Below are 16,829 nucleotides of genomic sequence, written 5' to 3'. Positions count from 1 at the left end.
AAATGAAGCAATTGCTGTCGCTTCATGATCAACGGAGTGCCCCTCCTTCATGGTCACCTCTTTGGGGCAACTTCAAACCCATCTACGGTCCCCCTGGCAGGGCAAAACTAGCCATGGGGAACAGAGGTCTGCTCTTGCACAGCCATGCGCTACTGGTTCAAAACCGGACAGATGTGGCATAGTTTCTGCTGAACTTTTGAAGATAATCTTTTAAGGATGATAAGGGACAATTAAATCACTTTTAAAAGACAAGCAATACATCTAGGAAGTTGAATCTTAAATATTTGGATAGTTTATTTTTCTTAAAAAAGAGACATGGAAGTATTTTATTGGTGGGTAAATGCATATGTAAACATTGCTTATAAAGAGTCCCTATTTAAGTCAGCAAAGTTATGATGATAATTCTGTCTAGAATTGCATGCTTTCACTGCATTACGCTTAAAGCACTTGGTGCATGTGTTTTACTTCCTGTCCCCTGCTCTTGTTTATGCACATTTATAAATATTTGTAGATATCCTAATTCACAGGGGACTTCTAGAAAATACTGATACTAGAAATATTACTCCTCTTTGATTGTTTATTTTTGACTGTCTCAAACTTTTTAAAGGGGACTAGAGTATGGGAGACAGTCACTTGGCAACCTGTTGCTGCAACCTGTTTTAAAATGAGACTTCTTAGAATCTATTTTTTCAATACTTAGGGGCGTCTAGAGATTTCTTAGATGTTCCTAAGAAAAATAAACATAGCAAGTCTGTAGTGTGTATGTGTGTGTATGTATATATATGTGTGTGTGTGTGTGTGTGTGTGTGTGTGTGTGTGTATGTATGTGTGTGTGTGTGTGTGTATACTGCTCAAAAAAATAAAGGGAACACAAGATAAGACATCCTACTATTAAATACAGTACGTTGTGATGTTTAAGTGTTCCCTTTATTTTTTTGAGCAACATGTGTGTGTGTGTCTCTGTGTCTCTGTGTCTCTCTGTGTGTGTGTGTGTGTATAAACCCTACTGACTCTTTTGTTGTTTGGGTGTTGTGTGTGTTTGTTTTGTTTCCAATTGAACTAAACAACAGACAAAATTCTAACACAACAATGATAACTTGCATAACCAACACACCATCTGACACTTCTACACATAAAAACAACACCACTTCTGACCACAACACCCAAGACACAAATCTTGCAGCTTCACTAAATAACCACACACAACAAAACAAACACACACAACACCCAAACAACAACAGAATATTGAGACCATGATCAAAACTGAAATCTGTCCCACCATGCACAATAAAACAAAAAATAACAAGCCAGATCAAACATCCCACAAAATCACTCACAACTGACAACCACAACACTACTTTCATTCAAACACACCAAACAACCATACAAAACAAGACAGACACACACAACAACCACAAACTAAAAGAGTCTTAAGCTCCGACAAGTCAAACCACACAACAGAGCCGATTTTACAGCAACCAGGCAAAGAAACACGAAGGAGAGCAAATTGCTTACACACTCTGTTATGTATCCAGGTCTTCCTTGCGTCGGACCCACTACATTACACACTTCACGAGGACATCTGCTCCCTTCCACAGCAGAATCAAGCCTGCGACAACCGCACGCAAGGGAACGAGATGACCTCCTTGACTCTATGAAGAGCCTGTCAGCCAGCGCATGACTACACGTGGCGCAATGAGACTTACGCGCCTAACAGCTGATACGTGCCAAGCAGCTGCTACATGCGACTTTTAAAAATCAACCAGAGACCGGCCTTTTCCAGCAAAACCAGAACCACTGTGATTATAAATGAGCGAGCTTATCACGAACACGCCACACCCACATTCCACAATTTGAACGTTATAACTGCCATACAAGTGTATGTACTGACTCCCCTATCATTCAGCCCTTGCTCTGATGATGTCAACAGCTTGTTGATGAAAGCTCAGCAATAAAGAAGAATTTTCTCTTATATCCCGGAGTTCATGTGTGTGTGTGTGTGTGTGTGTGTCTGTGTCTCTCTGTATGTATACATCTACATTGCAGTAATTAGATTTAAAAATGATGTTTACCATGGAAGTGTGATCAGCATTTTGCACTAGAGAACTGTTATTCAACCTCAGCAGCTTTAAGATGTTTAGAACTTCAACCTCCCCAAATTCTCCAACCAGTATGCATAATGGTAAAGTAATTCCAAAATTGTTTGGACACAGTCAGCATCTAATCTTTCTTTTGATTTTCTTACTGGATGAATGAATGATCCTGGGTAATTGGCATGTACTGTATGTGTATGTTAGACCCTTGTAACTTCTTATTCTGTATTGGCTATATTACTTCTACCTGGGCTATATTTCTGGGCTGGTAACTTTATTGTATTCTTTCTCTAGTTGTTAAAATGTTTTTCTACATTTTTATAAGCTACTACATTCTGTAGATTTGTGTTCAGCAATTTTCTCATTTTATTTTGCTCATGATCTGTAGAGAAAATCATTAAACAGTATTGTGTGAATCTTCCCCAGCCATTTTTCCAATGCTGAAAGATACAGTTTGTTTTTCTTGTGTTCTTATATTCTCTGAGCTTGCTCTTTCTCCTGCTGATATTTCATTACCAGGCTTAAATAACATCATTAGTATATTTGGTATTTCATAACTTGTGCTACCAGTCATGGTTGGAGTATTGTTTCTTCCTTGATTGCTTTTGGGGTGGTGAATTGCTTCTTCTTTTATTGTTCTTATTTATCTGGTGGTGGTTGTTGCTTATTTGGATATTAGTTGACAGGTATGTGATGAGAAAGGTTTGGCTTAATCCTTTGCCTCTTACTTTACCTTAGGTAACTTCCCGCCCTTTTTTTTTTTACAGTTTGTAGATAGAGGTTATCTCAATATATCTGTTAATGGTTGATTTGTCACAGGGCCCTGCATCTAGAAATTCACTTAGTTTTGGATCTTGCTTGATCTAAGATATTTAGTTTCCAAGTTAAAATTGTGGCTGCAACTATTGTGAAATTAAGGAGTTTTCATCATGCCTTTTAATTGGCAGTTGATGCTCATAGATGGGTTCTCTTACTTTTCTGTCAGTTTGCCCCTCATAGTGGTTTTCACAATTCTTGCATTGTATGTTATCTTTTCTGGTTGTTGGGCTTGCTCGGGATATTTTGACTATATTCCGTTGGGTCTTTGGGCTACCATGATGCCTAGAGGTTATAGTAACCTACTGATAGTTTCAGAGATGTTTTTGATATATGGTGGAGTTGTCCTTTTCGTGGATTATGTGGTTGTTGGTTGCATGGGTAAACACTTTTTGATGAAGTTGTGGGGATTGTGTGTTGGAAAATTTTATACAGTATAGATGGACTGTTTCTGCTTTTTGCAGTTTTGGTTTATTACAGTGTTCCAACAGAAGAGAGCATATGTAGCTCAGGATTGAACTCTATGGTTCTTGGGACTCTCTGAACTTGGTTGCTTTCTTGCAGAGATTTCATTACCACTCTAGATAATATCATTACTGAGAGAGAAAATAGGTTTTCTGGCTGTTTGTATGCAATAGCTCAACCTGCCAATCTTAGTGGGGATATGAATGCCTCCTTAATAGTTTTTTTTTAATTAGAATAGGGTTTCTTCTGGTGCTGTTCCTGCTTATCCATGTGTTGGCTAGCGAAGAGGGTGTATTCTGGTAGTTTGTTTTCTGATAGGATTTTGATAGTTTATTTTGAATGGTATGTAGAGTTTATCTCTATGTGGCTATTGAGGGCTGATTTGTCTAAATGCTAAATAGGTAATGAGGCATTCTGTAGTAGATCTTATAGAGATCAATAATTTCCACAAATAAGGGTATTTCCTTGAGCCGTTCAGGATCAAACTCCTGGCTGTGGGCAGAGTCAGCCTGCAATACTGCGTTCTAACCACTACAACACTATGACTTCATATTCATTGATCAATTTGTGTGATTTGTCCTGTTTTGGTTAGATCATTAAAGGTTTTCCCAATTACAAAAAAAAAAACCCTTTGAGATATTGCTTTGAATTTTTAAAAAGAATTTCAATAAATTTGCTCTTTTCTATTTTCCTTTTTCTATCTGAATATCATAGCATCATTTACTATGGAGTTTATTATTGTTTAATTGCATATCTCCTGATTTATTAAAATGATGTCCTGCTATCGCTAGTTAGCCATGCTTTTCACAATTTACAGATACTTTTCCCATTTTAATTTGGGAGGGGTATTTTTTTCCATTTTACAATGCTCTGTTGAGAGTCAGTGAGGGATTATATACTCAATGTAATAATGCAGACAATATGATTTGGCTGTAGATAGCAGCATCTGCAGACTCTCACTACTTTCATCAGAATGACAGAAACAACACTGTGCCACATGATCTACTGCTTTGGAATGATGCTATAATGTTGTTGAATTATGCTGATCCCCATGGACAACCCTGGCTGTTGGCCTTCATTTGTTCATTTGTAGACGTCTCCAACCTAACTAAGAATGTTTAATTCTTCATAATGGTACATAATGCTACAAAACAAAACATGGAAGGTTTATTTTTTCCCAATTATTAGTTTGCATATTTATATCCAATATTTATATCCGACTGCAATCCTAATGGACTCAGAAACTGGATACTAAGTTAATAGACAGAAGGAAATAACAAGGTAAATTCATTACCTTTCTTGTATTATAGAAAATAGAATGGGACAACTCGCTGCTGCCGACACGCCCTGTTCATCTCATTCCAGTCAACTCACCCCAGTCAATTTATCATGGGACAACTCACTGGGGACTTTTCAACTCAGCACAACTCAAGAGAGGGATAAGTGAATTTGGACTCCACAGTCTGGTTCACCCCAGCTTTGAGGACTTCTAACTTAAGAAGTTCAAATCTAAAGCAAGACAAGGCCCGCTGTAATTCACTTGTCCTCTCTTGAGTTACCCCATGGTGAATTGTCCCACAGTGAGTTGGCTGCAGCAAGTCAAACAGGCCAGGTCAGCTGGGGTGAGTTGTCCTAGACCCCTATGGAAAATGCAGTTCTTGATTAAACTGCATTAAATAGTAATTTAATGGATTAAATAGTAATTTGGTTACCGTAGATTCCGGCGTATAAGACTACTTTTTAACCCATGAAAATCTTCTCAAAAGTCAGGGGTTGTCTTGTGCTGAAACTTTAGGGACAGGGCTGGCTGGAAAACCTGGAGCGGATCTTCCATTTAGTCTGCGCAGGGAAAGCGGGACCAATTGGAGTAGAAGCTGCAGTCTGTGATTTTTTACAGGCTGGGGTCTGGGCTTTTTTCCTTCTAAAGTTGAAGAGCAGCTGTAGGCATGTGGGGAATGCAAGAGCAACTTGAAAGGCAGGTGGGGAATGCATAGCCAGAACAGCAGCTTAGCTCTAAGGACACATTTGACTCAGGAACTGGGCGGGCTGGCTGGAAAACCTGGAGCGGATCTCCCATTTGGTCTTTTTTTTAATCCCATTTATATCCCACCCTTCTCCGAAGACTCAGGGCGGCTTACAATTTAAAGCACAAATCAATGTGCTTAGCAATAGCCTTCATTCTATGTATATGCCTGCCTATTAGAGCTTTCACCCCCCCCCAGCAGCATTATTACAAAGTCAGCTTATTGCTCCCAACAATCTGAGTCCTCATTTTACCTACCTCAGAAGGATGGAAGGCTGACTCAACCTTGAGCCTGGTGGGATGAGAACCTGCACTAATTGCAGGCAGCTGGGGTTACTTAAGGCTCTGCGCAGGGAAAGCTTTAGAGTGAATTAGGAAAAGTGAAAAAGTGAATTAGGAAAATAGGAAAAGGGTTGCTGGAATTGGGTATGTGTAGTTTAATGAAGAGAAGGGTAAGGGGTAACATGATAGCAGTGTTCCGATATTTCAGGGGCTGCCACAAAGAAGAGGGAACCAGGCTGTTCTCCAGAGTACCTGAGAGCAGGACACGAAGCAATGGATGGAAACTAGTCAAGGAGAGAAGCAACCTAGAACTAAGGAGAAACTTCCTGACAGTTAGAACAATTAACCAGTGGAACAACCTGCCTCCAGAAGTGGTGAATGCTGCAACACTGGAAGTTTTTAAGAAGAGACTGGCCAGCCATTTGTCTGAAATGGTATAGGGTTTCCTGCCTTAGCAGGGGGTTGGACTAGATGACCTCCAAGGTCCCTTCCAACTTATTATTATTATTATTATTATTATTATTATTATTATTATTATTATTATTATTATTAAAGTTTAATCCACTTGCACTGTTTTATGTTTACATGTTTGATGACAAACAGCCTTATGTTTATAAGTGACAGTTTTCCTACTAAGTACCTGCATGTAATAAGCATTTGAATTAATATTACCATATTAAAATCAAATCTGATGTTTTTTAATTTTTATTTGTTGTGCGTTGGAAGAGGGGTAGTCTTATACGGCGAGTATAGCCCAAACCCTATAATTTAACAGGAAATGTAGGGGGTCGTCTTATACGCCCAGTCGTCTTATACGCCGGAAAATATGGTATCTATGTGAAATGTCAGTAGGGAAATATTACTTTAAAGAGGACAACAAAATCTATTGGTTTTTTCAATTTTGATCCAGTTTGAGTCTTCCTGTACATCCGATTTTAAAATGGAAATAAATATCCCAGTACAGATCTCCTATTTCCCCTCGGCTTTTTCTGTTAGCACTATAAAAAGGTAAAGGTAAAGGATCCCCCGCACATGTGTGCTAGTCGTTTCTGACTCTAGGGACCGGTGCTCATCTCTGTTTCAAAGCCGAAGAGCCAGCGCTTGTCCAAGGATGTCTCCGTGGTCATGTGGCCGGCATGACTGGACGCCAAAGGTGCACGGAATGCTGTTACCTTCCCACTGTAGTGGTCCCTATTTTTCTACTTGCATTTTTATGTGCTTTCGAACTGCTAGGTTGGCAGAAGCTGGGACGAGTAACAGGTGCTCACTCTGCTACGCGGCACTCGGGATTCGACCCGCCAAACTGCCGACCTTCTGATTGACAAGCTCAGCGTCCTAACCCACTGAGCCACCGCGTCACTTATAGTTAGCACTATAAGGCACGAATAATGCACACATGTCCAAACAGATATGAAGTATAATGTGTATTTATACACATAGATGTTATTATTATGGAAGGTGTGTATGCACGCATGGGTGAATATGACAAGAGAAGGAATGAGTGAGGTGACTCTGCTCTTAATTGTTTTTTTCAAAGACTATCTAGTGCTATTCTTAGAAGATCATGAGAATGAGGAAGGGCAACTATGCCTTTATTTATTTATTTACTGTTTCCATTTGACTTTTCTAATTATATGATCTTCAGTCAGCTAACCAATACTATGAAAAATGCAAAACAAAAATTAAAATCAATATAAAATCTAAAAGCTCAGAGAAAAAGGCAATCTACTATCTCAATTGAAGTTAAATGAATTCTGGACTGAACTATCAGACAATACCTCTGCTAATCCTCAGAATTCTACTATTTTTAGACATGCTTTCCATTAAATCTCTAGAGAAAGAAAATAATGAGGGCACTCAGTAGGAAAGTCCCATGAGGCTTCCTTCCTGCCAATATACCAAATGGACTTTAAGCAGCTAAAGCATTTGAATAAAGTAACAGTGATGGAAGATGAAGAATGAATGCAGCTGAATTCAAGTGTGAGTCCAGGTAGTGATGAGAGTGGTGAGTGGCAGCATTTCTTACCCTCCTTGTTTTAGTAGAATGTCATCCAGAAACACTATACAGGGTAACCCAGTTGTGAAAGAAATAGGCAGAAGAGCTTCATTCAGGCATTTGTGACAGGTTTCTGAGATCTTTTGCTAATAAAATTGCTCATATTTGTGCAGATCTAGATGCCATATTGCCTTAATCTAAGGGTTTCAAGATCTCTGGGAATATTCTGAGTTTTAGACTCTCAGGAAGTGGATAGGGTTCTTGAATTCAATTACCTGTGGACTGCCTCACTGTCTGGAACTATTAATACTTCTTTAGATGGTACTCCCCCATCTACAGAGAACATTTCTAAATCCCATTATCTGCCCATAAATCTCTTGATCTGAAGTCTCCAGCTTTTCATTTTTAGGAAAAGTACTGGAGAAGGTCATCAGACAATAGCTACAAAAGATCTTGGGTGAATCAGATTACCTCAGATCTTTTCATTCAGAATGCAGATGTGAGTATGAGATTCAAACTGCAAAGATCACTCTTATGAATAACATCTATAGAGATTTTGAATATTGCTTTCCTGCTTTGAGTAGATATGTCAGAAAAGTTTGACAATAAAAACCATGAAGAACCCCTGAATCAGTTTGGGATGTGGGGCTGTACAGTGTTTCTAGTTTTTCCTGAGTAAGTGCTGCTAAAAAAAAAAGTATGAAAGAGGGCCATTGAAGACCTTGGGTATTCAGTATGGAATATTGTTAAATTCTACTTGTCTGACAAGGAAGCAAACCCAGGTAGATTTCCTGAGGCATCCTTAAAGCTAATCTAAGGCCAAAACAAACACTGAAAACTATGAGAGCAAATTCCTAGCTTCACCTAAAGGTAAAGGTAAAGGTTCCCCCGCACATGCGTGTTAGTCGTTTCCAACTCCGTTTCAAAGCCGAAGAGCCAGTGCTTGTCTGAGGACGACTCCTTGGTCATGTGGCCAACATGACTAGACACCAAAGGCGCACAGAACGCTGTTACCTTCCCACTGTAGTGGTTCCTATTTTTCTACTTGCATTTTTATGTGCTTTTGAACTGCTAGGTTGGCAGAAGCTGGGACGAGTAACAAGCGCTCACTCTGTTACGCGGCACCCAGGATTCGACCTGCCAAACTGCCGACCTTCTGATTGACAAGTTCAGCGTCCTAACCCACTGAGCCACCACGTCCCTATAGCTTCACCTATAGGGAGCTAATTAAGGAATCTCTCTGAAATGTTTTCTTCTCCATCTACACTCTGTTACATTTTCTCAGATAATCAAAATGCTTCTTCCAATGGTTTTACACAGTTTCTCACAGGTGATACATGATTTTGCTTTGTCCCCAGTGTTACGTAAAATATGTACATAACAGGAAGGAGATTTTGTATCTTTTGTTTGAAAGCACCAAAGACTTCAATGGGCCCAAACAAGCTAAATCCCAGTACACAGAGCTACTGATTGTAGAGAAAATAGTCAAGAAGCTTGTCTCCATGCTCATTCTAGATACACGGCCATTTTAGATATACCTCCAAAGGAACAGATCTAAAGCTTGGAGTTATTGTGAATTTGTTGCACCTTCAGGACAACAAATGGAGTCCATAACTGGGGACCTTTTCCCCATCTTTGACTTATATTTGAGGTGCAGAGCTGTTAAAGCAGGATGTTGTACCAACAGTGATTTATTCCCTCATTGCATCTAGATTAGAATAGCAATAGCAATAGCACTTGGACTTATACCACTTCATAGTGCTTTACAGCCCTCTTTAAGCAATCTGTGTCCTCATTTTACCCACCTTGGAAGAATGGAAGGCTGAGTCAACCTTGAGCTGGTGAGAATTGAACTGCTGGCAGTCAACAGAATTTGCTTCCAATACCGCATTTTAACCACTGCACCACCACGGCTCTCAGTAACAGTTTTCTTAGGACTGTCTTTGAAGACTATTTGAAAATTGGATTTAGTACAAAATATAGAAGCCCACATGTTGACTGGTGAGAAATCTTTCTGCAACATAACATTAATGTTGCAGAAGGTATATGTTTCTAAGTGCAATTCAAGGTACCAAGATTACTATAAAACCTATTATTTTGGTCTGGAATATCATGGGAACCCTTTCCTTCAGTAAAATCTTCTCAACCTATGAAATAATCTGGGAAGGAATGTTGGAAGTCTTCTTTTTCAGGAACGTAGGGAAACATGAGCCCAATAGCATCCCTCGTTACCCTCAAATAAATTGCTCTCCTAGAGACTTTAACATTTCCTATTTAGCTAAGAAAACTAAGATCATGGCATCCGGCTCTCTCAATTCCTGGCAAATAGATGGGGAAGAAATGGAGGTAGTGACAGATTTTATTTTCCTTGGCTCCAAGATCACTGCAGATGGGGACCATAGCCAAGAAATTAAAAGATGCTTGCTCCTGGGGAGGAAAGCCATGGCAAATCTAGACAGCACACTAAAAAGCAGAGACATCACCCTGTCAACAAAAGTGTGTATAGTCAAGGATATGGTCTTCCCAGTTGCAATGTATGGCAGTGAAAGTTGGACCATAAGAAAGGCTGAGTGCCAAAGAATTGAGGCCTTTGAACTATGGTGCTGGAGAAGACTCCTGCGAGTCCCTTGGACTGCAAGGTGATCAAACTGGTCAGTCCTAGAGGAGATCAACCCCAACTGCTCTTTAGAAGGCCAGATCCTGAAGTTGAAACTCAAATACTTTGGCCACCTAATGAGAAGGAAGGACTCACTGGAGAAGAGCCTAATGCTGGGAAAGATTGAGGCCAATAGAAGAAGGGGATGACAGAGAATGAGGTGGCTGGATGGAGACACTGAAGCAGTAGGCATGAGCTTAAATGGACTCTAGAAGATGGTAGAGGACAGAAAGGCCTGGAGGAACATTGTCCACAGAGTCGTGATGGGTCGGACACGACTTCACAGGTAACAACAACATTTAGCTAATATTTTAAGGGAAAACCCTGATTATTGCAGCAAACATTTTGAGGTTGAATGAGATTGTGGCTCATTTTTGAAATTCGTTGTTTAACTTCCTTGTCATTACTTGTTAACAGTTGTTGTTGTTGTTGTTTTTCATTGATATTTATGAAATATTTATTTATGATATTTAGGTAAGCCATCAGGAATTTCTTTAATGAAGATAGGGTAGAAATATTGTAGAATAAAGTCAAATAAAAATAACGCATGGATGTCTGTCAATTATATCGAATTTTGTGTTAATTAGTGATAGAGGGACCAGGCATACTGAAAAGCCACTCCATTAGAAAACTGTTCCATCAATTAAAGATTTAACATGATTAAGTTAAGCTGACAATAAACAACAATATTACTGCTAATGAACATCATTATCTGTACTTGTAGTCAGGACAGCTAGAATCTTAATTATTCTTTTCTAAAATCAAGGAGATTGGACCCTTAACTCCATAGAACTATGCAAAGTTAGCTGCATCTTTCCCATTAATAAAAAGATTTGGTGTAGCTAGCTCTGCCAGGATTCAGCTGTAATTCTGTGCATCTTGTGTAAATGTATAGAAGATAGCTTCTTAATAGGCTGGTTATAGGCAGTAATAGATGTAGTAGAAATAATAAATTGCTGCATACCTTTCTTATGCAGGGGGATGGGGGAGGCAGATGAGAGCCCCCAACTTTAGGCTAACTGCTTGGGTGAACCAAGCTTCAAATGTTATCTTTTTCCTGAATTATTCAATATAAAGCTGACATTATTTGAAAGACATTTTGTCAGATGAAGATAGTCATGTCTGCCATCACTTGCTTGTTTGGGGACCTTTTATTAAGATATTGCATTGTATTAAAAAAATGTAAAGGTGGAAAGCTACAGAAAACATTTAAAGTGCATTGATCTCATCACTCTTCTTTTCCCTGAGACATACCTGGTAAGAAGATTGTAACAACCATCCCACTATTTTCATCCAGCCTCTGCACGAAATGCATCTTTCATGATATGCAGATTGCTTTTCAGAACTGCAAAACCTGCCAACATTCATTCCAGCATTGCCAAGAGTACGAGCGAAAAACAGTTTTGCTATGTTTGACATGTTTTAACTTTCTGAATGTTGCTGCCAACTTTCCCCACATTAAATTGAGAGAGAAAGCGAGCGAGCGAGAACGACAGACAGCCTGCTATGTTGGTAGAATTGGCGCTTATATCCTTGCCTTTCCCTGGAGTGAAGATGACAGTATTTCAAGAAGAAGAGACATGAGTGGAGTTCTCTGATTGTACTTCACTTGTGATTTTCTTTCAGGTTTCTGTGAAAATCAAACCAATCAAGAGTTAAATTGCATTAAATGTGACTCTCTTTTTCCAAAGCAACTTTGGAACTAAGTGGGTGAGTGGATGAATGTTACCAAAAATATCATCTTCCTCACAGACTACGCTTTCTGGTAATTCTGGTAATGCCTAATAGACAAAATCATTATAATCATCTAGTTTAAATTAGTGAATTTAACATGTCTACAATTAACTTCTGAAATCAAATACGGGCAAATGATTGAGGGATTTTACCCCTAATGGGAAACAGGAACAGGCTTTGAATGGTATGTGAGGGGCCAGATTTCAAGAAAGGAGTTGAGACCAGGACTGTATTAAGTTAAAATTAAATTAATGAAAATTAAAGAAATTGATTAAGTATAATTTATCTGATTAATCCATATGTTTTTTTATTATATTTTCATTCTGTCACATTACAAATTATAATTTGAAGAGGCTGTACGAAACGCTAGACTTCAGGTTCTGCATCCCCGATCTGTAGTATTTGTATTATATAAACCTGAATAAATGGATTCTAAATTTCTGCTAGACAGCAAATTAGACTTGGTCCACATATCATAGCTGTTATAGTCAATCTGTGGGATGTATCAACGCAATCATACAGGAATTTGCCACGTGGATAGTGTTTTATTTTTTCGCATAAACTTAAGGGAGCCACAAAAATATATTCTGAATACACAGTGAATCAACATGGATGCTAAAGTTCATCAGGTGGTATAAGGTTGAACCTTTACTGCTGGGTGTAAAATATAAAACACTCATATTGTTGAACTTGAATCCACCATCTGAAGTTATAGATTAATAAAATAATATTGCTTTAGTCAGTAATATGACTTTGATGCTAATAACATAATTTCACTAATTAAAGTAAATAGCCTATTCTCCTGTCCTAAATGAGGACACCTGGGTGAAATGAGGACACAAATGATGAACAAATTTAGATGTTTCTTTTCTTTCTTTGAAACAGATGCTTCTGGTTATACAAAATACTAAAATAAAAGCTTCCACTTAGATGTAAGCTTCCACTTACATCTACTTACAATAGATGTACGCAGCATGCTTAAATCGGTTATTGACTTAACCATTTTCTGCTTATTATTTTAAGAATTTATACAGTTAATAGAACCATAGCATAACAATTGATACAGTTAAAAAGTGCTATGATCTAACCAAATCAGATTGGGCTATAAAAAATCTAACCAAGATTAGCAATGCCAAATTTTAGCATAAAGCACTTGGGAAGTGCACATCGAGATTTACACGCCAAACAACTGGGAGGAGGGAGTTTTGAATTTCAGTCCGAAACCAGCTTTTACATCAAAGTCAGAACTATTGAGTCTATATGTGAGCGAGCAGGTGGTGAGCATGCTGTATATACGTTCTATGTTCTGACCATTAAAATGGTCACACAAGTGAACAGGTTCTCCTGATCTTCAGCCCTTACTCTGATGATGTCAACAGCTAGTTGACGAAAGGTCAGTAATAAAAAGGCTATCCTTATATCTCAGAGTTCACTAATTTTATTGATTTTTAAAATGTCTACACCTGGGATTCAAGAAATGATACATATACATACACACACACACACACACACACACACACACACATTGTTGTTGTTGTTAGCTGCGAAGTCATGTCTGACCCATCACGACCCTATGGACAACGTTCCTCCAAGCCTTCCTGTCCTCTACCATCTTCTGGAGTCCATTTAAGCTCACGCCTACTGCTTCAGTGACTCCATCCAGCCACCTCATTCTCTGTCGTCCCTTTCTTCTATTGCCCTCAATCTTTCCCAGCATTAGGCTCTTCTCCAGTGAGTCCTTCCTTCTCATTAGGTGGCCAAAGTATTTGAGTTTTAGCTTCAGGATCTGGCCTTCTAAAGAGCAGTCAGGGTTGATCTCCTCTAGGACTGACTGGTTTGATCGCCTTGCAGTCCAAGGGACTCGCAGGAGTCTTCTCCAGCACCATAGCTCAAAGGCCTCAATTCTTTGGTGCTTGGCCTTTCTTATGGTCCAACTTTCTCTGCCATACATTGCAACACACACACATAGAGAAGAGCAACAAAGATGATTAGGGGGACCTGAGGCTAAAACATATAGGGAACGGTTCCTGGAATTGGGTATGTGTAGTTTAACGTAGAGAAGGGTGAGGGGTGACATGATAGCAGTGTTCCAATATCTCAGGGACTGCCACAAAGAAGAGGGAGTCAAGCTATTCTCCAAAGCACCTGAAAGCAGGACAAGAAGTAACGGATGGAAACTAATCAAGGAGAGAAGCAACCTAGAACTAAGGAGAAACTTCCTATACTACATTAATACTAATAACACATACACTGGCAACATTGGCAGCATAAAGACTGTTCTATATGTGCCAAATAAATAATTTTCTTTTTTACCTATTCATGTAATATAGTACATCAAATGCAAATTTAAATGGTGTTTTTTTCCCAATTGGTGGGGAACAAACTTGTGGCCCTAATTTTGCTGGATTAAAGTCCCTGTAGGTACAGTATTTTTTACAACAAAGCATCTGTAGGCAGTTTGATTGATTGCCAATAATTTTACACACTATATTTCAACAAGACATGGAAGTCCACATATTCCTTACAGTAGAGAAATATGATGAAGCTAGTGAAAATTCCTGACTATGTTTCACTTATACTGTATTTCAATGGTCACCTGCAACAGCATCTGAAGACTAATCAACAATCATCTGAGCAATTAAAAAGAAAACTGCAAAACATTTGGTTTCATTACTAGAACTTTTTTGTGACGAAGTCTACCTATTAGCAAATCTAGAATGAAAACAACCAAGAGAGGCTTAACTATAATCAGAGTACTTCATATATTGTTGTTTTCATGTTAACATGCCACAGCCAGCACATCTTTGTGAAGTAACATCAGTTTAATATAATATAGCATGATTTAAGATTGTCAGCAAAAGCCAGAAATTCTTCTTTTATAGGATTGTAGAATTATGAATCTTGCTCTCAATTGGTTACATTAGCCTGTTTCTCATGCTGAAAAGAGCTCAGCTGGAAAGCAGACTTAGCCTGAATTTCTAAAACATAGCTCTAGCATCATAATTTAAGTACTTATTTTTCTATGTGAACTATTATGACAAATGTAATTTTCTCAAAATATTTTCCATTAGAGCAGGAACTTGGAAAATTGCAATTTATTTCAACTCTAATTAATACTGTAGTAGATATATCAGACTTTTATGGCATTCAGTTAATAAACCAACTCCTGCTTCCTCTACAAAATGAATGACTTTAACTGACACATAAGTATGTTCAGAAATCAAAACAGAGAATTATGAATAAATAATTTCTCATAATCCTACCCTTTCATGACATCTCACATTTTTTCCTCTACCCCGTTTTCAAGCAATAGTTCTAAAATCTGTTTATTTTTTTAAAATTTTCCTTAACTGAAATCCCTGCATTTTAATCTTCAACCCCAACCCATCAGGTTTCTAAGACATGATTTCATATTTCTAATGCTTTAGTGCCCTGTGCCATATTATCCATTTGCGCCACATTTTTGCAATAATTGTACTTTATTTGATAAAAGCATCTATACACCATCGTAAATTATGAGAGTTATGCAGTGTGTACCTATACACCATTCACTACCAGTACATAATGAGGCAGGTTCACTGAAAAGCTTCTAAAAGAGTATTTACAGAAGAAATAAACTACTACCAATTACAGTAGAAGTTTTATTGGGGAATAATATACATTGAGCTGCTCCATGCTATTTTGAAGTATTTACAGTTGTCGAAAATGAATATGATTAACTTTGCGATTGTGCACAGTGTTAGCACGAGAAACAGGGAAATCATGAGTAAAAGAAAGAATTGTCCAAAAGACAACACATGTGCATAACAAAGGCTGTATCCTAATGTAGACATTTATTAAACTACCACAAAATTGTCTACAGTGATTGTCACTAGTTATTTCTCTGGAATTCCAAGCAGTTATTATTCATAGCAAGCTACCTTATACCGTATATGCTTATAAATAACTGATCTTCGTAACTCAGTATTGCTTATACATGATAGTATCTCTCCATGATTTCAAAACATAGATTCTACTGAACTGAAGCTGGATCTGCATCACACAAATCTTATGTTGTGCTGTACCATGGAACAATGATCTTGTGACAAGTGGAAAAAAATCATAGTAAACATATATGCAACAAATGGCAACTACAGCCTAGTGAGATCAAAGTATATTGCACCATTGAATGTATACATCATGTTTATGTGTCTGTGTGCTATTTACACAAATAGTGCATAAATCATCTGGCTTTCAGGATGTTTGCAATGTCAGTGAATTTTTCTTCAGTCAAGTAATAAGGTACCCTGGGTACGAACCTGGTTTTTGAAATTGCCTTATATTTTGATATACATTAATATAGAAAATATGACTGCAGCTTCCTTTATGCTTTCCTTCAATGACAGTATGCATGCACAGATAATGTTACAACCATCTATATGAAGCCGCTGGGAGAGATCATCCGTGGCTTTGGGGTGAAGTATCATCAATATGCTGATGATACCCAGCTTTTCATCTCCACCCCGAACCAACCCAGTGATGACCTCGATGTGATGTCCTGTTGCCTGGAAGCGGTACAGATTTGGATGGGAAAGAACAGACTTCGGCTCAACCCGGCCAAGACTGAGTGGCTTTACATACCGTCATCTTGTTTAGTCCAAGAGGTTCCATCTTTGATTATAGGAGGAGAGATGTGACCTCCCATTGATAGAGCACGCAATCTGGGCATCCTCCTAGATTCACGACTCAGTTTTGAAGATCATATTGGAGTCGTAGCTAGGGGGG

Source organism: Vipera ursinii, assembly GCF_947247035.1.
Source record: "Vipera ursinii genome assembly, chromosome: 3".
Taxonomy (NCBI): domain Eukaryota; kingdom Metazoa; phylum Chordata; class Lepidosauria; order Squamata; family Viperidae; genus Vipera; species Vipera ursinii.
This window is presented reverse-complemented; position numbering follows the sequence as displayed.